The sequence below is a fragment of the Schistocerca piceifrons genome, unplaced genomic scaffold (assembly GCF_021461385.2).
Source record: "Schistocerca piceifrons isolate TAMUIC-IGC-003096 unplaced genomic scaffold, iqSchPice1.1 HiC_scaffold_572, whole genome shotgun sequence".
Taxonomy (NCBI): Eukaryota; Metazoa; Arthropoda; class Insecta; order Orthoptera; family Acrididae; genus Schistocerca; species Schistocerca piceifrons.
Genome location: NW_025728813.1, coordinates 295,345 through 314,178, shown reverse-complemented (window position 1 = coordinate 314,178; position 18,834 = coordinate 295,345). Strand labels below are relative to the sequence as shown.

Below are 18,834 nucleotides of genomic sequence, written 5' to 3'. Positions count from 1 at the left end.
GACAGCGTATCCGCGCACATTTCGCATCCTTTGGCAAGAGTTGGGCGCCGGCGACGCAAGAGTACGCAGAGGACCGCGTTCTGGCGGCATTTTTAAGCAGTGCAGTGCAGGATTCAGCGTCTGCAGCATCTTTCCCACAGAATGCTACGGCGCTTGACGGCAGTCCCACTTTCCCTTGAGACATCTGCTCGGGAAGCAGCGTCAAGTTACCGCTGGCCCCAGCATCGGTGGTTCAGTGGTAGAATGCTCGCCTGCCACGCGGGCGGCCCGGGTTCGATTCCCGGCCGATGCATCATTTTGCTTTTCCCGCGATGATGCTGCCGCGTGGCTTGAGCGCTTGAGATGCACGATCCACAAGAATGTGTAGCTGGATTTCCCTTGAGAAGGACCGAGAACGCAGCACTCGCGGGTCCCCACTAGGACGCTCGCATCATGTTCTACAGACTAGCGTCGGCCTGGCCTCACAAGTTGCCGGGTCCGGGTGCCTCCGAGGCTCTGAACTTTAACGACAAGGAGTGCTGCCTATCGTTGCAACAGCTGCAGCAGCACCGCAATCAACTGGGCCGGCAGTGCACGTGTAGCAACAGAACACGTTATCCAGGAAGTACAGTGTCTCTACGTCTAATATTGGGTACGGCATTTACCCAGTTTGCAGGACAAGCGGTGCACCCGTGCCTCGGTAGCGCAGTAGGCAGCGCGTAAGTCTCATAATCTTAAGGTCGTGAGTTCGATCCTCACCCGGGGCATTTAATTTTCTGTGACTGATGGTGGTGCTGTTGCTAGGGCGCCAACGTATTTCTTGTTTGTTATCCACAACGTTTCAACGCTTCAGCGGGAAAATGTTTACTTCCTGTTATTGCTACTTACAGCTTCCCTTTTCCTCTTCTCCCAGCAGAGCATGAAGCCAAAAGCATTGCTCTGCGACGTTTGAGGTGCGCGCCTTGCCAGTCACTATGTGCAAAGATGCTCGCAAAGAGAGAGGGGCGCCGACGCGGCACTCGACACGAAATGCGACAAGCGACCGTACGAACGGTCGAACGAAACGGCCGCATCCGGTGTGGTCTAGTGGCTAGGATACCTGGCTTTCACCCAGGTGGCCGGGGTTCGATTCCCGGTACCGGAACGGAATTTTTTCCACACGAATCGTGACAGGTTTGAGCTGTCCGAGCGGCCGTTTCCCGTCCTGCTCGCAATATAGCAACTGTTTCGTGACCGTCAGCAGAATATAGACTAGGGAAGCAGACACACGACGACCATAGAAATGGTGTATGGCTTCATGCCACCGGTTTCCAGCGTAGGGCTGAGCAACTGCATCTGCCGAGGCCCGTTAGCTCAGTTGGTTAGAGCGTCGTGCTAATAACGCGAAGGTCGTGGGTTCGATCCCCCCACGGGCCACTACTCTTTTACTACTACGAAAAGGCAGCGCCGATTTCAGCTGGCGAGTGTGATGACCAGAAGATCATCACCCTGCGTGGAAGTTGACAGAGGATCCGAACCCGACTCGTCGGGAAGCGCTGCAGCATTCACTCGGCAATGGCCATAATATCTTGAATACACTGGTTCTCAACCGATAAAGAGAAAATGAAAGAAAATGTCCGATTGCCGATGCGTAACAACTTTGGCCCTTGTCAGTACTTGGGCGGGTGAGCGCATGGGAACACAGGGCACTATTTGCACTTTTACTTCCTATTTTTGTTTCTCCTTTGTTTTCGGAGCTACAGCCCGATTCGGTCAGGGAGACGCCACCGTGAAATGAAGGGGGCGTGCTGTGTGTCTATCGCCTCGCCTCTCCTTAGCTCTCTCAGTCGTTTCTCGTGCTTGTCGTTTTGATAAAGGCCGATTTGAGAGCGTCAGCTCTCGCGTCAGCTGAGCAAAGTCGAGACAAGTCGAGACACACTAAGGGCTGGTATGCAGCGAGTAAGAGGGCGAAAAAACAATAATTTAAGAGCGCGTGGCAAAAGTACTCATACGCGAAATTAAAAGCCTGCTGCGGTGGCCGGGAATCGAACCCGGATCAACTGCTTGGAAGGCAACTATGCTGACCATTACACCACCACCGCACAAGCGAGCGCCGCGCGTCCGCGCTGTGTCGGCTTCCCGCCAGTCGGCAGCGGCGGAAGGTGATCGTACCTGGCAGGCGCATTTCGAGGCAGGCTAGGGGAGCACATCCAGACGCATTCGGACAGCGTATCCGCGCACATTTCGCATCCTTTGGCAAGAGTTGGGCGCCGGCGACGCAAGAGTACGCAGAGGACCGCGTTCTGGCGGCATTTTTAAGCAGTGCAGTGCAGGATTCAGCGTCTGCAGCATCTTTCCCACAGAATGCTACGGCGCTTGACGGCAGTCCCACTTTCCCTTGAGACATCTGCTCGGGAAGCAGCGTCAAGTTACCGCTGGCCCCAGCATCGGTGGTTCAGTGGTAGAATGCTCGCCTGCCACGCGGGCGGCCCGGGTTCGATTCCCGGCCGATGCATCATTTTGCTTTTCCCGCGATGATGCTGCCGCGTGGCTTGAGCGCTTGAGATGCACGATCCACAAGAATGTGTAGCTGGATTTCCCTTGAGAAGGACCGAGAACGCAGCACTCGCGGGTCCCCACTAGGACGCTCGCATCATGTTCTACAGACTAGCGTCGGCCTGGCCTCACAAGTTGCCGGGTCCGGGTGCCTCCGAGGCTCTGAACTTTAACGACAAGGAGTGCTGCCTATCGTTGCAACAGCTGCAGCAGCACCGCAATCAACTGGGCCGGCAGTGCACGTGTAGCAACAGAACACGTTATCCAGGAAGTACAGTGTCTCTACGTCTAATATTGGGTACGGCATTTACCCAGTTTGCAGGACAAGCGGTGCACCCGTGCCTCGGTAGCGCAGTAGGCAGCGCGTAAGTCTCATAATCTTAAGGTCGTGAGTTCGATCCTCACCCGGGGCATTTAATTTTCTGTGACTGATGGTGGTGCTGTTGCTAGGGCGCCAACGTATTTCTTGTTTGTTATCCACAACGTTTCAACGCTTCAGCGGGAAAATGTTTACTTCCTGTTATTGCTACTTACAGCTTCCCTTTTCCTCTTCTCCCAGCAGAGCATGAAGCCAAAAGCATTGCTCTGCGACGTTTGAGGTGCGCGCCTTGCCAGTCACTATGTGCAAAGATGCTCGCAAAGAGAGAGGGGCGCCGACGCGGCACTCGACACGAAATGCGACAAGCGACCGTACGAACGGTCCAACGAAACGGCCGCATCCGGTGTGGTCTAGTGGCTAGGATACCTGGCTTTCACCCAGGTGGCCGGGGTTCGATTCCCGGTACCGGAACGGAATTTTTTCCACACGAATCGTGACAGGTTTGAGCTGTCCGAGCGGCCGTTTCCCGTCCTGCTCGCAATATAGCTACTGTTTCGTGACCGTCAGCAGAATATAGACTAGGGAAGCAGACACACGACGACCATAGAAATGGTGTATGGCTTCATGCCACCTGTTTCCAGCGTAGGGCTGAGCAACTGCATCTGCCGAGGCCCGTTAGCTCAGTTGGTTAGAGCGTCGTGCTAATAACGCGAAGGTCGTGGGTTCGATCCCCCCACGGGCCACTACTCTTTTACTACTACGAAAAGGCAGCGCCGATTTCAGCTGGCGAGTGTGATGACCAGAAGATCATCACCCTGCGTGGAAGTTGACAGAGGATCCGAACCCGACTCGTCGGGAAGCGCTGCAGCATTCACTCGGCAATGGCCATAATATCTTGAATACACTGGTTCTCAACCGATAAAGAGAAAATGAAAGAAAATGTCCGATTGCCGATGCGTAACAACTTTGGCCCTTGTCAGTACTTGGGCGGGTGAGCGCATGGGAACACAGGGCACTATTTGCACTTTTACTTCCTATTTTTGTTTCTCCTTTGTTTTCGGAGCTACAGCCCGATTCGGTCAGGGAGACGCCACCGTGAAATGAAGGGGGCGTGCTGTGTGTCTATCGCCTCGCCTCTCCTTAGCTCTCTCAGTCGTTTCTCGTGCTTGTCGTTTTGATAAAGGCCGATTTGAGAGCGTCAGCTCTCGCGTCAGCTGAGCAAAGTCGAGACAAGTCGAGACACACTAAGGGCTGGTATGCAGCGAGTAAGAGGGCGAAAAAACAATAATTTAAGAGCGCGTGGCAAAAGTACTCATACGCGAAATTAAAAGCCTGCTGCGGTGGCCGGGAATCGAACCCGGATCAACTGCTTGGAAGGCAACTATGCTGACCATTACACCACCACCGCACAAGCGAGCGCCGCGCGTCCGCGCTGTGTCGGCTTCCCGCCAGTCGGCAGCGGCGGAAGGTGATCGTACCTGGCAGGCGCATTTCGAGGCAGGCTAGGGGAGCACATCCAGACGCATTCGGACAGCGTATCCGCGCACATTTCGCATCCTTTGGCAAGAGTTGGGCGCCGGCGACGCAAGAGTACGCAGAGGACCGCGTTCTGGCGGCATTTTTAAGCAGTGCAGTGCAGGATTCAGCGTCTGCAGCATCTTTCCCACAGAATGCTACGGCGCTTGACGGCAGTCCCACTTTCCCTTGAGACATCTGCTCGGGAAGCAGCGTCAAGTTACCGCTGGCCCCAGCATCGGTGGTTCAGTGGTAGAATGCTCGCCTGCCACGCGGGCGGCCCGGGTTCGATTCCCGGCCGATGCATCATTTTGCTTTTCCCGCGATGATGCTGCCGCGTGGCTTGAGCGCTTGAGATGCACGATCCACAAGAATGTGTAGCTGGATTTCCCTTGAGAAGGACCGAGAACGCAGCACTCGCGGGTCCCCACTAGGACGCTCGCATCATGTTCTACAGACTAGCGTCGGCCTGGCCTCACAAGTTGCCGGGTCCGGGTGCCTCCGAGGCTCTGAACTTTAACGACAAGGAGTGCTGCCTATCGTTGCAACAGCTGCAGCAGCACCGCAATCAACTGGGCCGGCAGTGCACGTGTAGCAACAGAACACGTTATCCAGGAAGTACAGTGTCTCTACGTCTAATATTGGGTACGGCATTTACCCAGTTTGCAGGACAAGCGGTGCACCCGTGCCTCGGTAGCGCAGTAGGCAGCGCGTAAGTCTCATAATCTTAAGGTCGTGAGTTCGATCCTCACCCGGGGCATTTAATTTTCTGTGACTGATGGTGGTGCTGTTGCTAGGGCGCCAACGTATTTCTTGTTTGTTATCCACAACGTTTCAACGCTTCAGCGGGAAAATGTTTACTTCCTGTTATTGCTACTTACAGCTTCCCTTTTCCTCTTCTCCCAGCAGAGCATGAAGCCAAAAGCATTGCTCTGCGACGTTTGAGGTGCGCGCCTTGCCAGTCACTATGTGCAAAGATGCTCGCAAAGAGAGAGGGGCGCCGACGCGGCACTCGACACGAAATGCGACAAGCGACCGTACGAACGGTCGAACGAAACGGCCGCATCCGGTGTGGTCTAGTGGCTAGGATACCTGGCTTTCACCCAGGTGGCCGGGGTTCGATTCCCGGTACCGGAACGGAATTTTTTCCACACGAATCGTGACAGGTTTGAGCTGTCCGAGCGGCCGTTTCCCGTCCTGCTCGCAATATAGCAACTGTTTCGTGACCGTCAGCAGAATATAGACTAGGGAAGCAGACACACGACGACCATAGAAATGGTGTATGGCTTCATGCCACCGGTTTCCAGCGTAGGGCTGAGCAACTGCATCTGCCGAGGCCCGTTAGCTCAGTTGGTTAGAGCGTCGTGCTAATAACGCGAAGGTCGTGGGTTCGATCCCCCCACGGGCCACTACTCTTTTACTACTACGAAAAGGCAGCGCCGATTTCAGCTGGCGAGTGTGATGACCAGAAGATCATCACCCTGCGTGGAAGTTGACAGAGGATCCGAACCCGACTCGTCGGGAAGCGCTGCAGCATTCACTCGGCAATGGCCATAATATCTTGAATACACTGGTTCTCAACCGATAAAGAGAAAATGAAAGAAAATGTCCGATTGCCGATGCGTAACAACTTTGGCCCTTGTCAGTACTTGGGCGGGTGAGCGCATGGGAACACAGGGCACTATTTGCACTTTTACTTCCTATTTTTGTTTCTCCTTTGTTTTCGGAGCTACAGCCCGATTCGGTCAGGGAGACGCCACCGTGAAATGAAGGGGGCGTGCTGTGTGTCTATCGCCTCGCCTCTCCTTAGCTCTCTCAGTCGTTTCTCGTGCTTGTCGTTTTGATAAAGGCCGATTTGAGAGCGTCAGCTCTCGCGTCAGCTGAGCAAAGTCGAGACAAGTCGAGACACACTAAGGGCTGGTATGCAGCGAGTAAGAGGGCGAAAAAACAATAATTTAAGAGCGCGTGGCAAAAGTACTCATACGCGAAATTAAAAGCCTGCTGCGGTGGCCGGGAATCGAACCCGGATCAACTGCTTGGAAGGCAACTATGCTGACCATTACACCACCAACGCACAAGCGAGCGCCGCGCGTCCGCGCTGTGTCGGCTTCCCGCCAGTCGGCAGCGGCGGAAGGTGATCGTACCTGGCAGGCGCATTTCGAGGCAGGCTAGGGGAGCACATCCAGACGCATTCGGACAGCGTATCCGCGCACATTTCGCATCCTTTGGCAAGAGGTGGGCGCCGGCGACGCAAGAGTACGCAGAGGACCGCGTTCTGGCGGCATTTTTAAGCAGTGCAGTGCAGGATTCAGCGTCTGCAGCATCTTTCCCACAGAATGCTACGGCGCTTGACGGCAGTCCCACTTTCCCTTGAGACATCTGCTCGGGAAGCAGCGTCAAGTTACCGCTGGCCCCAGCATCGGTGGTTCAGTGGTAGAATGCTCGCCTGCCACGCGGGCGGCCCGGGTTCGATTCCCGGCCGATGCATCATTTTGCTTTTCCCGCGATGATGCTGCCGCGTGGCTTGAGCGCTTGAGATGCACGATCCACAAGAATGTGTAGCTGGATTTCCCTTGAGAAGGACCGAGAACGCAGCACTCGCGGGTCCCCACTAGGACGCTCGCATCATGTTCTACAGACTAGCGTCGGCCTGGCCTCACAAGTTGCCGGGTCCGGGTGCCTCCGAGGCTCTGAACTTTAACGACAAGGAGTGCTGCCTATCGTTGCAACAGCTGCAGCAGCACCGCAATCAACTGGGCCGGCAGTGCACGTGTAGCAACAGAACACGTTATCCAGGAAGTACAGTGTCTCTACGTCTAATATTGGGTACGGCATTTACCCAGTTTGCAGGACAAGCGGTGCACCCGTGCCTCGGTAGCGCAGTAGGCAGCGCGTAAGTCTCATAATCTTAAGGTCGTGAGTTCGATCCTCACCCGGGGCATTTAATTTTCTGTGACTGATGGTGGTGCTGTTGCTAGGGCGCCAACGTATTTCTTGTTTGTTATCCACAACGTTTCAACGCTTCAGCGGGAAAATGTTTACTTCCTGTTATTGCTACTTACAGCTTCCCTTTTCCTCTTCTCCCAGCAGAGCATGAAGCCAAAAGCATTGCTCTGCGACGTTTGAGGTGCGCGCCTTGCCAGTCACTATGTGCAAAGATGCTCGCAAAGAGAGAGGGGCGCCGACGCGGCACTCGACACGAAATGCGACAAGCGACCGTACGAACGGTCCAACGAAACGGCCGCATCCGGTGTGGTCTAGTGGCTAGGATACCTGGCTTTCACCCAGGTGGCCGGGGTTCGATTCCCGGTACCGGAACGGAATTTTTTCCACACGAATCGTGACAGGTTTGAGCTGTCCGAGCGGCCGTTTCCCGTCCTGCTCGCAATATAGCTACTGTTTCGTGACCGTCAGCAGAATATAGACTAGGGAAGCAGACACACGACGACCATAGAAATGGTGTATGGCTTCATGCCACCTGTTTCCAGCGTAGGGCTGAGCAACTGCATCTGCCGAGGCCCGTTAGCTCAGTTGGTTAGAGCGTCGTGCTAATAACGCGAAGGTCGTGGGTTCGATCCCCCCACGGGCCACTACTCTTTTACTACTACGAAAAGGCAGCGCCGATTTCAGCTGGCGAGTGTGATGACCAGAAGATCATCACCCTGCGTGGAAGTTGACAGAGGATCCGAACCCGACTCGTCGGGAAGCGCTGCAGCATTCACTCGGCAATGGCCATAATATCTTGAATACACTGGTTCTCAACCGATAAAGAGAAAATGAAAGAAAATGTCCGATTGCCGATGCGTAACAACTTTGGCCCTTGTCAGTACTTGGGCGGGTGAGCGCATGGGAACACAGGGCACTATTTGCACTTTTACTTCCTATTTTTGTTTCTCCTTTGTTTTCGGAGCTACAGCCCGATTCGGTCAGGGAGACGCCACCGTGAAATGAAGGGGGCGTGCTGTGTGTCTATCGCCTCGCCTCTCCTTAGCTCTCTCAGTCGTTTCTCGTGCTTGTCGTTTTGATAAAGGCCGATTTGAGAGCGTCAGCTCTCGCGTCAGCTGAGCAAAGTCGAGACAAGTCGAGACACACTAAGGGCTGGTATGCAGCGAGTAAGAGGGCGAAAAAACAATAATTTAAGAGCGCGTGGCAAAAGTACTCATACGCGAAATTAAAAGCCTGCTGCGGTGGCCGGGAATCGAACCCGGATCAACTGCTTGGAAGGCAACTATGCTGACCATTACACCACCACCGCACAAGCGAGCGCCGCGCGTCCGCGCTGTGTCGGCTTCCCGCCAGTCGGCAGCGGCGGAAGGTGATCGTACCTGGCAGGCGCATTTCGAGGCAGGCTAGGGGAGCACATCCAGACGCATTCGGACAGCGTATCCGCGCACATTTCGCATCCTTTGGCAAGAGTTGGGCGCCGGCGACGCAAGAGTACGCAGAGGACCGCGTTCTGGCGGCATTTTTAAGCAGTGCAGTGCAGGATTCAGCGTCTGCAGCATCTTTCCCACAGAATGCTACGGCGCTTGACGGCAGTCCCACTTTCCCTTGAGACATCTGCTCGGGAAGCAGCGTCAAGTTACCGCTGGCCCCAGCATCGGTGGTTCAGTGGTAGAATGCTCGCCTGCCACGCGGGCGGCCCGGGTTCGATTCCCGGCCGATGCATCATTTTGCTTTTCCCGCGATGATGCTGCCGCGTGGCTTGAGCGCTTGAGATGCACGATCCACAAGAATGTGTAGCTGGATTTCCCTTGAGAAGGACCGAGAACGCAGCACTCGCGGGTCCCCACTAGGACGCTCGCATCATGTTCTACAGACTAGCGTCGGCCTGGCCTCACAAGTTGCCGGGTCCGGGTGCCTCCGAGGCTCTGAACTTTAACGACAAGGAGTGCTGCCTATCGTTGCAACAGCTGCAGCAGCACCGCAATCAACTGGGCCGGCAGTGCACGTGTAGCAACAGAACACGTTATCCAGGAAGTACAGTGTCTCTACGTCTAATATTGGGTACGGCATTTACCCAGTTTGCAGGACAAGCGGTGCACCCGTGCCTCGGTAGCGCAGTAGGCAGCGCGTAAGTCTCATAATCTTAAGGTCGTGAGTTCGATCCTCACCCGGGGCATTTAATTTTCTGTGACTGATGGTGGTGCTGTTGCTAGGGCGCCAACGTATTTCTTGTTTGTTATCCACAACGTTTCAACGCTTCAGCGGGAAAATGTTTACTTCCTGTTATTGCTACTTACAGCTTCCCTTTTCCTCTTCTCCCAGCAGAGCATGAAGCCAAAAGCATTGCTCTGCGACGTTTGAGGTGCGCGCCTTGCCAGTCACTATGTGCAAAGATGCTCGCAAAGAGAGAGGGGCGCCGACGCGGCACTCGACACGAAATGCGACAAGCGACCGTACGAACGGTCCAACGAAACGGCCGCATCCGGTGTGGTCTAGTGGCTAGGATACCTGGCTTTCACCCAGGTGGCCGGGGTTCGATTCCCGGTACCGGAACGGAATTTTTTCCACACGAATCGTGACAGGTTTGAGCTGTCCGAGCGGCCGTTTCCCGTCCTGCTCGCAATATAGCTACTGTTTCGTGACCGTCAGCAGAATATAGACTAGGGAAGCAGACACACGACGACCATAGAAATGGTGTATGGCTTCACGCCACCTGTTTCCAGCGTAGGGCTGAGCAACTGCATCTGCCGAGGCCCGTTAGCTCAGTTGGTTAGAGCGTCGTGCTAATAACGCGAAGGTCGTGGGTTCGATCCCCCCACGGGCCACTACTCTTTTACTACTACGAAAAGGCAGCGCCGATTTCAGCTGGCGAGTGTGATGACCAGAAGATCATCACCCTGCGTGGAAGTTGACAGAGGATCCGAACCCGACTCGTCGGGAAGCGCTGCAGCATTCACTCGGCAATGGCCATAATATCTTGAATACACTGGTTCTCAACCGATAAAGAGAAAATGAAAGAAAATGTCCGATTGCCGATGCGTAACAACTTTGGCCCTTGTCAGTACTTGGGCGGGTGAGCGCATGGGAACACAGGGCACTATTTGCACTTTTACTTCCTATTTTTGTTTCTCCTTCGTTTTCGGAGCTACAGCCCGATTCGGTCAGGGAGACGCCACCGTGAAATGAAGGGGGCGTGCTGTGTGTCTATCGCCTCGCCTCTCCTTAGCTCTCTCAGTCGTTTCTCGTGCTTGTCGTTTTGATAAAGGCCGATTTGAGAGCGTCAGCTCTCGCGTCAGCTGAGCAAAGTCGAGACAAGTCGAGACACACTAAGGGCTGGTATGCAGCGAGTAAGAGGGCGAAAAAACAATAATTTAAGAGCGCGTGGCAAAAGTACTCATACGCGAAATTAAAAGCCTGCTGCGGTGGCCGGGAATCGAACCCGGATCAACTGCTTGGAAGGCAACTATGCTGACCATTACACCACCACCGCACAAGCGAGCGCCGCGCGTCCGCGCTGTGTCGGCTTCCCGCCAGTCGGCAGCGGCGGAAGGTGATCGTACCTGGCAGGCGCATTTCGAGGCAGGCTAGGGGAGCACATCCAGACGCATTCGGACAGCGTATCCGCGCACATTTCGCATCCTTTGGCAAGAGTTGGGCGCCGGCGACGCAAGAGTACGCAGAGGACCGCGTTCTGGCGGCATTTTTAAGCAGTGCAGTGCAGGATTCAGCGTCTGCAGCATCTTTCCCACAGAATGCTACGGCGCTTGACGGCAGTCCCACTTTCCCTTGAGACATCTGCTCGGGAAGCAGCGTCAAGTTACCGCTGGCCCCAGCATCGGTGGTTCAGTGGTAGAATGCTCGCCTGCCACGCGGGCGGCCCGGGTTCGATTCCCGGCCGATGCATCATTTTGCTTTTCCCGCGATGATGCTGCCGCGTGGCTTGAGCGCTTGAGATGCACGATCCACAAGAATGTGTAGCTGGATTTCCCTTGAGAAGGACCGAGAACGCAGCACTCGCGGGTCCCCACTAGGACGCTCGCATCATGTTCTACAGACTAGCGTCGGCCTGGCCTCACAAGTTGCCGGGTCCGGGTGCCTCCGAGGCTCTGAACTTTAACGACAAGGAGTGCTGCCTATCGTTGCAACAGCTGCAGCAGCACCGCAATCAACTGGGCCGGCAGTGCACGTGTAGCAACAGAACACGTTATCCAGGAAGTACAGTGTCTCTACGTCTAATATTGGGTACGGCATTTACCCAGTTTGCAGGACAAGCGGTGCACCCGTGCCTCGGTAGCGCAGTAGGCAGCGCGTAAGTCTCATAATCTTAAGGTCGTGAGTTCGATCCTCACCCGGGGCATTTAATTTTCTGTGACTGATGGTGGTGCTGTTGCTAGGGCGCCAACGTATTTCTTGTTTGTTATCCACAACGTTTCAACGCTTCAGCGGGAAAATGTTTACTTCCTGTTATTGCTACTTACAGCTTCCCTTTTCCTCTTCTCCCAGCAGAGCATGAAGCCAAAAGCATTGCTCTGCGACGTTTGAGGTGCGCGCCTTGCCAGTCACTATGTGCAAAGATGCTCGCAAAGAGAGAGGGGCGCCGACGCGGCACTCGACACGAAATGCGACAAGCGACCGTACGAACGGTCCAACGAAACGGCCGCATCCGGTGTGGTCTAGTGGCAGTCTGCCTGCAGCGGCCGTGGCGTGCGGTTGTCTGTGCTCCGCGCTGCGGCTGGCTTGTTTACTTCTGCGGGGTAAGTCGCTCGCTAGCAGCGGTTATTCTTGCGTTTGTGGAATGACGTTGATAATTCAGTGATGGCACATACTATGAGGAAAGACACCTTGAAGTTAACGTTCGATAACACGTTTGCCCGACCAACATCCTTCGAAATCGAGGATTTCCTCGAAGAAGTGATGAAAATTGGCCTCGATGAGATTATCGGTATACATTTGTCGATTCTGTCTAGCATCGTTTATATCAAGATGAGAGATGCCGAGTTTTGTGACAAACTAGTTGACTCCTTTAGTTCTGGTTTGAAGTTTAAGCATAGTGATGGCAATGTGGGTGTTGTTACTGTTTCTCACGCCGGGCTTGGACTTCGAACAATTCGCATTTTTGAACTACCGTTTGAGGTCCCAGCAGACCAGATAAACGTTGCGATATCGCCGTATGGCAAAGTTTTGAGCAACTTTGCCGAACGTTGGTCTCCGGCGCATAAGTATCCGGTACTGAATGGCGTCAGGCAGCTTAAAGTTGACTTGCAACGACATATTCCGTCGTACGTCACGGTTTGTGGGTACCGTGCCGTCGTAATGTATGATGGCCAACCTAGAACATGTGCCAGATGTAACTCGACGGGACATGTTCGTGCGGAATGTTTACAGCGTCGTGTAGTTCAACTGCCAACCGGAGAGAGTGTTAGCCCTCCCGCGATGTCAACATTACAGCCATCGTACGTGTCGGTTGCCCGCGGTGAGCCGTCCATACAACTGATTCGCGATAAACCTGCCGGACCCAGTTCCGTCGTTAATGTGACGTCTCCGGACACGCCAGTCGCGTCCGAGATGGCTGCTTCTGAAACACATGAAACTAACAGGACCAGTGAGATGGCGGTGGACCAGCCCTCACGGGGTGCCGAGTTGGTGGAGGTGTCCATGGCACCTGCTCCCATGTCTGACCGAGTCGCTGAAACGATGCCCAACTCCGACACAGTAATACGTGGTAATCGATCTCCGAAGAAAAATAAAAAGCGGAGGATGGCTCACCAAGGTGCGGAAGATACAGCACCGAGCTTGCGGGGAAAGGCTAAATTAATCGGTCAGAATTTAAAAGAAGGGCCCGCAGACGCTGCCGCCTCGCCTTCGCGCTCGCGGGACACAACGCGATCAGACGACACCATGTCGGAGACTCCCACGATGTACGACAGCGGACCAGATGAGACGCCCACTCAGCAAACTGAGCCACAGAATACGAATCCACCAGTTTCTGAGCCAGTAGGCACCCTTTGCTCTCCCAATTGGGCGGACGAGTTTGAAACGAACGAAGCTGATGTAGAGATGCAGGAGGATTCCACACCCTCGACTGGCTCCTTGCCCCCCGTATCAGCGGTTGATGGACACAACGTCCACGTGGCCATGGCTACTCAAACGACCGACACGGTCAGCGCCTCCAATTGAAGGCTGTAATGACGCACCCTATCGTTTGCTCCTTTCGTACCAAACATCTATGACCACCTTGCAGGCCTACAAGATCCTGACTCTCAATATCAATAAGATGCGCAGTGATTTGAATCTGAAGAACTTACAAGACTTGTTATACGCAGCCGACATCGATATAGCCATGCTTCAGGAAGTGAGTGAGATCAGGTTAGACCACATAGCAGGGTATAACGCTTTCGTGAACCCTGGCAACGGTTTCGAACTTGGAACAGCATTACTGTTAAAAGAAGGGATCATTGCAAATTGTGAGGCCAAACTGGTGACCGGCAGAGGGATAGCAGTCACTGTCAATAACATCAGACTGATTAATATTTACGCACCTTCTGGGTCCAGTAATAGGCAACACCGTGCAGAATTTTTTCGCCACGAGATCCTTCCGCTCTTCGGGACCAACTACAGTGATGTCATTTTTGGCGGCGATTTCAATTGTGTGCTTCGTCAAATCGATCAAACTCCTCACTTTAATCGGTGTGTCGAATTAGAACAGATCATTCAAGAACTCCGCTTCACTGACACTTGGACGCACATGCACGGAGTGGAAGTGGGTTTTACGCATGTTACCAATCATTCGGCAAGTAGGTTAGATAGAATTTACATATCGCGTAATTTAACGCAACACCTGCTACACACCGAAATATGGCCAACTGTATTTTCCGACCATGCTGCCTATATCTGCACCGTCAACATGCAAAAACAGGAAACATACCGGGGTCGAGGGTTATGGAAGTTCAACATCGCACATTTGCATGATCCTGCATGTCGAGAAGCCTTCCTGTCCACCTGGACGGCATGTGAACGCAAATTCAGATCCTACAACTCCGCGATCGAGTGGTGGCTCAAATGCGCCAAACCACAAATTAGGAAAACTTTAATGTTTTACTCCCGTCAGAAAAGTCTGTGGCACAAACGGACCATGGAATTTTACTTTCAGTGTCTTCGGGAGTTGTATAAATGTGATGCGACCGTTATCGGCAATTTTGCAAAGATCAAAAGAATTCAGGCGAAACTTTTAACGCTGCAACGGAAACAGTTGGAAGGTTTTCAAATTCGGGCGCGAGTTCCTAAGACGGTGCAAGAAGAAGAGGCGGCCATGTATCACATGTTACGTGAAAGTCGACGAGGCAGTCGGAAAATCATTACACACATCCGAACTAGCACCGGGGCAATAGTTACTAAACAAAGTGAAATTATGCGTGCGATTGAAGAGTACTATCGCGACCTGATGTCCAATAAAATGACAGATGATACCGTGTTTGCGGAGTTTGCGACAAATTTATCACGGAAACTCAGCCCCACAGAGGCGACTCAGCTGATGACAGAGGTGACAGAAGACGAATTAACAGACGTTATCCTAAGGAGTCCGAAGAATAAATCTCCTGGTTGCGATGGCATACCTGCAGAAGTATATCAAACCTTCTGGCCGCAGATGAAATCGAAACTCCTTGCAATATGTAAAGAACTAATGAACCCACAAAACGTTATTCCGCAGGAATTTCGACAAGGAATTGTTGTCTTACTGCCCAAGACCCCGTGCAGTAACGACCTCACTAACCTGCGACCTCTCACGTTATTAAATAGTGATTATAAACTATTCGCCCGTGTTCTGAGCCAACGGCTCAAAACTGTCATGACCACAATCACAGGACAGTATCAAACGAGTGTCGGTAGAGATAGATCTATTTACCACACGCTCACGGATTACAGAGATGTCATTGCCGTAGCGGAGGCTTGCAAGTTAAAATGCGCCCTCGTCATGATAGACTTTGCAAAAGCGTTCGACAGGGTGAGCCATCGTTTCCTTTTCCGCGTCATGCAGGAATTGGGGTTTCCGCGCCAGTTCACCCAAGTACTCGACAATCTGATCCGTAATAGTACGTCGCGGATTCAAATTAATGGTCGCCTCAGTGGCGCTATTGATATCGAGTGTTCGGTGAGGCAAGGCTGTCCGATGTCGATGGCTCTCTTTGCCATCGCCATAGAACCTCTGCTCGCTACGCTAACTGCACATTTGCAGGGATTGGAAATCAATAGCCAGAAGATTGTGTGCCGTGCGTACGCAGATGATGTCGGCTTTCTTGTCGTGAACGCGCAAGAAGTGCGGTCCTCACTTCAAATACTTCAACGATATGAGGCGGTATCTGGGGCGAAGGTGAACTGGCACAAATCCGGACTCATGAATGTTGGACGGGGAATAAATCTACCCAATCATACCCGATTACGAGAAATTACCAGTATAAAGTGCTTAGGCCTTGAGTTTCGGCGGAAGATACAGAATACCATTGCTGTTAATTATAGAGCTTTACTTCATAACGTTAGGGCATGTGTACAACTGCATAGCATGAGGAAACTGAATGCTCTCCAAAAAATTGAACTGGTCAACACTTATATCCTCTCGAAGATTAACTATGTCGCCAAAGTGTTGCCTCTTCCCAGTGGCATTGCACATAGAATGCTGTCTGCCCTGGGCCATTTTGTGACCAGAGGCAATATCTTCAAAGTTAAATATGTTACGTTGACGCTCCCTCCTCGGAAGGGCGGATTGAACCTCACAGATGTCTATAAAAAGGCACAGGCGCTCTATCTAAGCAGTATGTATAAGCTATGGACAAAATCTCCACACTGTCTCACTGCTCACCTTCTCAACGAAATCTCCCCAGCGAACCTCAACCCCCCGATTGATGTACATCATATTCCACACGACCTTTATCATTTAAAATACTTCCTGCTTGAATATAGTTATGCTCGAACAAGAATTCCGGCGAAGGAAATAACGGTGGTGAAGCAACTTTATAAGACTTTGATCGAGTCCACCTCCAGGAATAACATCGAAGACAAATATACAGCTCACAATTGGCGGGTGATTTGGGATAATATTCATTCACGCCATTTACCGTCTCACGTGCGAGCGTCTTGGTATCTCACGGTGAATCGCAAAATAGCTACCAATGCCAGACTCCATTCCATTCATCTGGCCGATTCACCCTTATGCAACACTTGCCAGGTACAAGATAGCGAGGAACACCGATTTGTCTGCGCAAAAGTGCGAGATGTTTGGGCGGTCATACGACAGTTGTTGGCGAGCATCACTAGAACATGCCCTGCGACCATAACGCCAGCTGACTTCCTCACTCCGGAGGTAGTGCCTTACCCGCAGACCAAAAGAAATTCAGTAAACTGGCTTAAAGGCCACACAGTTTACTATCTTTTCAATGTGAACGAAACGAGTAAAGAAGACTTTCTCCTGTATTTAATGATACAGCACCACCGACTACAGAAGACTAAAAACTATAAAGCTCATTTTGCAAACTTTTTAAGTCACACGATCATTTCGCAGCCAATATAGGATGGAGTGCTTAAAGCCATTTCTTCCGACATGGTGGATTCCACTCTTCCTTCGGACGCCCGAAGTGAAGTCCAAAGAAGTAAGTGCGGGACAGACTAATTTACGAGTGCGTCACTTGGATCATTCGTCACGTTCAGAAATTAACAGAATGTTTGTAGTAGCGCGTTCCGTATCATTGGCGGATGCCCTGCACAGAACTGAGTTTCCTAGTTTCTTAATTGTAACAGTCGATCCGATGGAGAGAAACAACGATAGAAGACTTTTAATTTATATTTTTCATTTCAATACTAACTCTGATTTGTGGGGTGAGATGCACTCATGCGGTGCAAAGTGCACGGATTCCCGGCTCTCCTGAATACATATGAAAATGGACAAATTCATTTACACTGCAAATGGATGCAACATTTCGTCTCCGGACTAATTTCTGTTTTTATGTTACTGGCGGCGGAGTCAAGCCGCAGCATTTCTTCAGTGCGCCGATGAGGTAGGGTGCCGTGGTGACAGTTACGGTGGGAGACAAGATGGCCAGGCCTCAGATTGCATGACCCCTGCCCTCCTTGCCTCTCCCTGCCTGATACCACTTAAAGCACAAAAAAAAAAAAAAAAAAAAAAAAAGTGGTAGAATGCTCGCCTGCCACGCGGGCGGCCCGGGAAAAAAGATACATATATAAGAAAGAAAAAAAAAAAGAAAAAAAAAAAAAGTTGGTAGAGCGGTGGACTGTAAAAAAAAAAAAAAAAAAGTGGTTAAGGCAAAAAATTAAAAAAAAAAAAAAAAAAAAGGGGGTATGATACCTGCTTAGGGTGCAGGAGGTCCCGGGTTCAAATCCCGGACGAGCCCTAGTACAAAAAAAAAAAAAAAAAAAAAAAAAAAAAAAAAAAAAAAAAAAAAAAAAGTGGCTAGGATACCTGGCTTTCACCCAGGTGGCCGGGGTTCGATTCCCGGTACCGGAACGGAATTTTTTCCACACGAATCGTGACAGGTTTGAGCTGTCCGAGCGGCCGTTTCCCGTCCTGCTCGCAATATAGCTACTGTTTCGTGACCGTCAGCAGAATATAGACTAGGGAAGCAGACACACGACGACCATAGAAATGGTGTATGGCTTCATGCCACCTGTTTCCAGCGTAGGGCTGAGCAACTGCATCTGCCGAGGCCCGTTAGCTCAGTTGGTTAGAGCGTCGTGCTAATAACGCGAAGGTCGTGGGTTCGATCCCCCCACGGGCCACTACTCTTTTACTACTACGAAAAGGCAGCGCCGATTTCAGCTGGCGAGTGTGATGACCAGAAGATCATCACCCTGCGTGGAAGTTGACAGAGGATCCGAACCCGACTCGTCGGGAAGCGCTGCAGCATTCACTCGGCAATGGCCATAATATCTTGAATACACTGGTTCTCAACCGATAAAGAGAAAATGAAAGAAAATGTCCGATTGCCGATGCGTAACAACTTTGGCCCTTGTCAGTACTTGGGCGGGTGAGCGCATGGGAACACAGGGCACTATTTGCACTTTTACTTCCTATTTTTGTTTCTCCTTCGTTTTCGGAGCTACAGCCCGATTCGGTCAGGGAGACGCCACCGTGAAATGAAGGGGGCGTGCTGTGTGTCTATCGCCTCGCCTCTCCTTAGCTCTCTCAGTCGTTTCTCGTGCTTGTCGTTTTGATAAAGGCCGATTTGAGAGCGTCAGCTCTCGCGTCAGCTGAGCAAAGTCGAGACAAGTCGAGACACACTAAGGGCTGGTATGCAGCGAGTAAGAGGGCGAAAAAACAATAATTTAAGAGCGCGTGGCAAAAGTACTCATACGCGAAATTAAAAGCCTGCTGCGGTGGCCGGGAATCGAACCCGGATCAACTGCTTGGAAGGCAACTATGCTGACCATTACACCACCACCGCACAAGCGAGCGCCGCGCGTCCGCGCTGTGTCGGCTTCCCGCCAGTCGGCAGCGGCGGAAGGTGATCGTACCTGGCAGGCGCATTTCGAGG

At 52.3% G+C, this 18,834-nt stretch overlaps 29 non-coding genes across 29 annotated transcripts; 23 read left to right on the top strand and 6 right to left on the bottom strand.

Moving 5' to 3' along the window:
- The first annotated feature begins 221 nt into the window (after positions 1-221).
- Trnag-gcc lies at positions 222-292 on the top strand. The gene has a single exon. It is a non-coding gene; the product is annotated as a tRNA-Gly (tRNA).
- Positions 293-673: 381 nt separating this feature from the next.
- Trnam-cau lies at positions 674-746 on the top strand. The gene has a single exon. It is a non-coding gene; the product is annotated as a tRNA-Met (tRNA).
- Positions 747-1,051: 305 nt separating this feature from the next.
- Positions 1,052-1,123, top strand: Trnae-uuc. The gene has a single exon. It is a non-coding gene; the product is annotated as a tRNA-Glu (tRNA).
- Positions 1,124-1,321: 198 nt separating this feature from the next.
- Trnai-aau lies at positions 1,322-1,395 on the top strand. Its single transcript has one exon. It is a non-coding gene; the product is annotated as a tRNA-Ile (tRNA).
- A 593-nt stretch (positions 1,396-1,988) lies between these two features.
- Positions 1,989-2,060, bottom strand: Trnag-ucc. The gene has a single exon. It is a non-coding gene; the product is annotated as a tRNA-Gly (tRNA).
- A 342-nt stretch (positions 2,061-2,402) lies between these two features.
- On the top strand, positions 2,403-2,473 carry Trnag-gcc. Its single transcript has one exon. It is a non-coding gene; the product is annotated as a tRNA-Gly (tRNA).
- Positions 2,474-2,854: 381 nt separating this feature from the next.
- Positions 2,855-2,927, top strand: Trnam-cau. Its single transcript has one exon. It is a non-coding gene; the product is annotated as a tRNA-Met (tRNA).
- A 305-nt stretch (positions 2,928-3,232) lies between these two features.
- Trnae-uuc lies at positions 3,233-3,304 on the top strand. The gene has a single exon. It is a non-coding gene; the product is annotated as a tRNA-Glu (tRNA).
- A 198-nt stretch (positions 3,305-3,502) lies between these two features.
- Positions 3,503-3,576, top strand: Trnai-aau. The gene has a single exon. It is a non-coding gene; the product is annotated as a tRNA-Ile (tRNA).
- A 593-nt stretch (positions 3,577-4,169) lies between these two features.
- Positions 4,170-4,241, bottom strand: Trnag-ucc. The gene has a single exon. It is a non-coding gene; the product is annotated as a tRNA-Gly (tRNA).
- Positions 4,242-4,583: 342 nt separating this feature from the next.
- On the top strand, positions 4,584-4,654 carry Trnag-gcc. Its single transcript has one exon. It is a non-coding gene; the product is annotated as a tRNA-Gly (tRNA).
- Positions 4,655-5,035: 381 nt separating this feature from the next.
- Trnam-cau lies at positions 5,036-5,108 on the top strand. The gene has a single exon. It is a non-coding gene; the product is annotated as a tRNA-Met (tRNA).
- A 305-nt stretch (positions 5,109-5,413) lies between these two features.
- Positions 5,414-5,485, top strand: Trnae-uuc. The gene has a single exon. It is a non-coding gene; the product is annotated as a tRNA-Glu (tRNA).
- A 198-nt stretch (positions 5,486-5,683) lies between these two features.
- Positions 5,684-5,757, top strand: Trnai-aau. The gene has a single exon. It is a non-coding gene; the product is annotated as a tRNA-Ile (tRNA).
- A 593-nt stretch (positions 5,758-6,350) lies between these two features.
- Positions 6,351-6,422, bottom strand: Trnag-ucc. Its single transcript has one exon. It is a non-coding gene; the product is annotated as a tRNA-Gly (tRNA).
- Positions 6,423-6,764: 342 nt separating this feature from the next.
- On the top strand, positions 6,765-6,835 carry Trnag-gcc. The gene has a single exon. It is a non-coding gene; the product is annotated as a tRNA-Gly (tRNA).
- A 381-nt stretch (positions 6,836-7,216) lies between these two features.
- On the top strand, positions 7,217-7,289 carry Trnam-cau. The gene has a single exon. It is a non-coding gene; the product is annotated as a tRNA-Met (tRNA).
- Positions 7,290-7,594: 305 nt separating this feature from the next.
- Positions 7,595-7,666, top strand: Trnae-uuc. Its single transcript has one exon. It is a non-coding gene; the product is annotated as a tRNA-Glu (tRNA).
- A 198-nt stretch (positions 7,667-7,864) lies between these two features.
- On the top strand, positions 7,865-7,938 carry Trnai-aau. The gene has a single exon. It is a non-coding gene; the product is annotated as a tRNA-Ile (tRNA).
- A 593-nt stretch (positions 7,939-8,531) lies between these two features.
- On the bottom strand, positions 8,532-8,603 carry Trnag-ucc. Its single transcript has one exon. It is a non-coding gene; the product is annotated as a tRNA-Gly (tRNA).
- A 342-nt stretch (positions 8,604-8,945) lies between these two features.
- Positions 8,946-9,016, top strand: Trnag-gcc. Its single transcript has one exon. It is a non-coding gene; the product is annotated as a tRNA-Gly (tRNA).
- A 381-nt stretch (positions 9,017-9,397) lies between these two features.
- Trnam-cau lies at positions 9,398-9,470 on the top strand. Its single transcript has one exon. It is a non-coding gene; the product is annotated as a tRNA-Met (tRNA).
- Positions 9,471-9,775: 305 nt separating this feature from the next.
- Positions 9,776-9,847, top strand: Trnae-uuc. The gene has a single exon. It is a non-coding gene; the product is annotated as a tRNA-Glu (tRNA).
- A 198-nt stretch (positions 9,848-10,045) lies between these two features.
- Positions 10,046-10,119, top strand: Trnai-aau. Its single transcript has one exon. It is a non-coding gene; the product is annotated as a tRNA-Ile (tRNA).
- A 593-nt stretch (positions 10,120-10,712) lies between these two features.
- On the bottom strand, positions 10,713-10,784 carry Trnag-ucc. The gene has a single exon. It is a non-coding gene; the product is annotated as a tRNA-Gly (tRNA).
- A 342-nt stretch (positions 10,785-11,126) lies between these two features.
- Trnag-gcc lies at positions 11,127-11,197 on the top strand. Its single transcript has one exon. It is a non-coding gene; the product is annotated as a tRNA-Gly (tRNA).
- A 381-nt stretch (positions 11,198-11,578) lies between these two features.
- Positions 11,579-11,651, top strand: Trnam-cau. Its single transcript has one exon. It is a non-coding gene; the product is annotated as a tRNA-Met (tRNA).
- Positions 11,652-18,005: 6,354 nt separating this feature from the next.
- On the top strand, positions 18,006-18,079 carry Trnai-aau. Its single transcript has one exon. It is a non-coding gene; the product is annotated as a tRNA-Ile (tRNA).
- A 593-nt stretch (positions 18,080-18,672) lies between these two features.
- Trnag-ucc lies at positions 18,673-18,744 on the bottom strand. Its single transcript has one exon. It is a non-coding gene; the product is annotated as a tRNA-Gly (tRNA).
- Between the last annotated feature and the right edge of the window lie 90 nt (positions 18,745-18,834).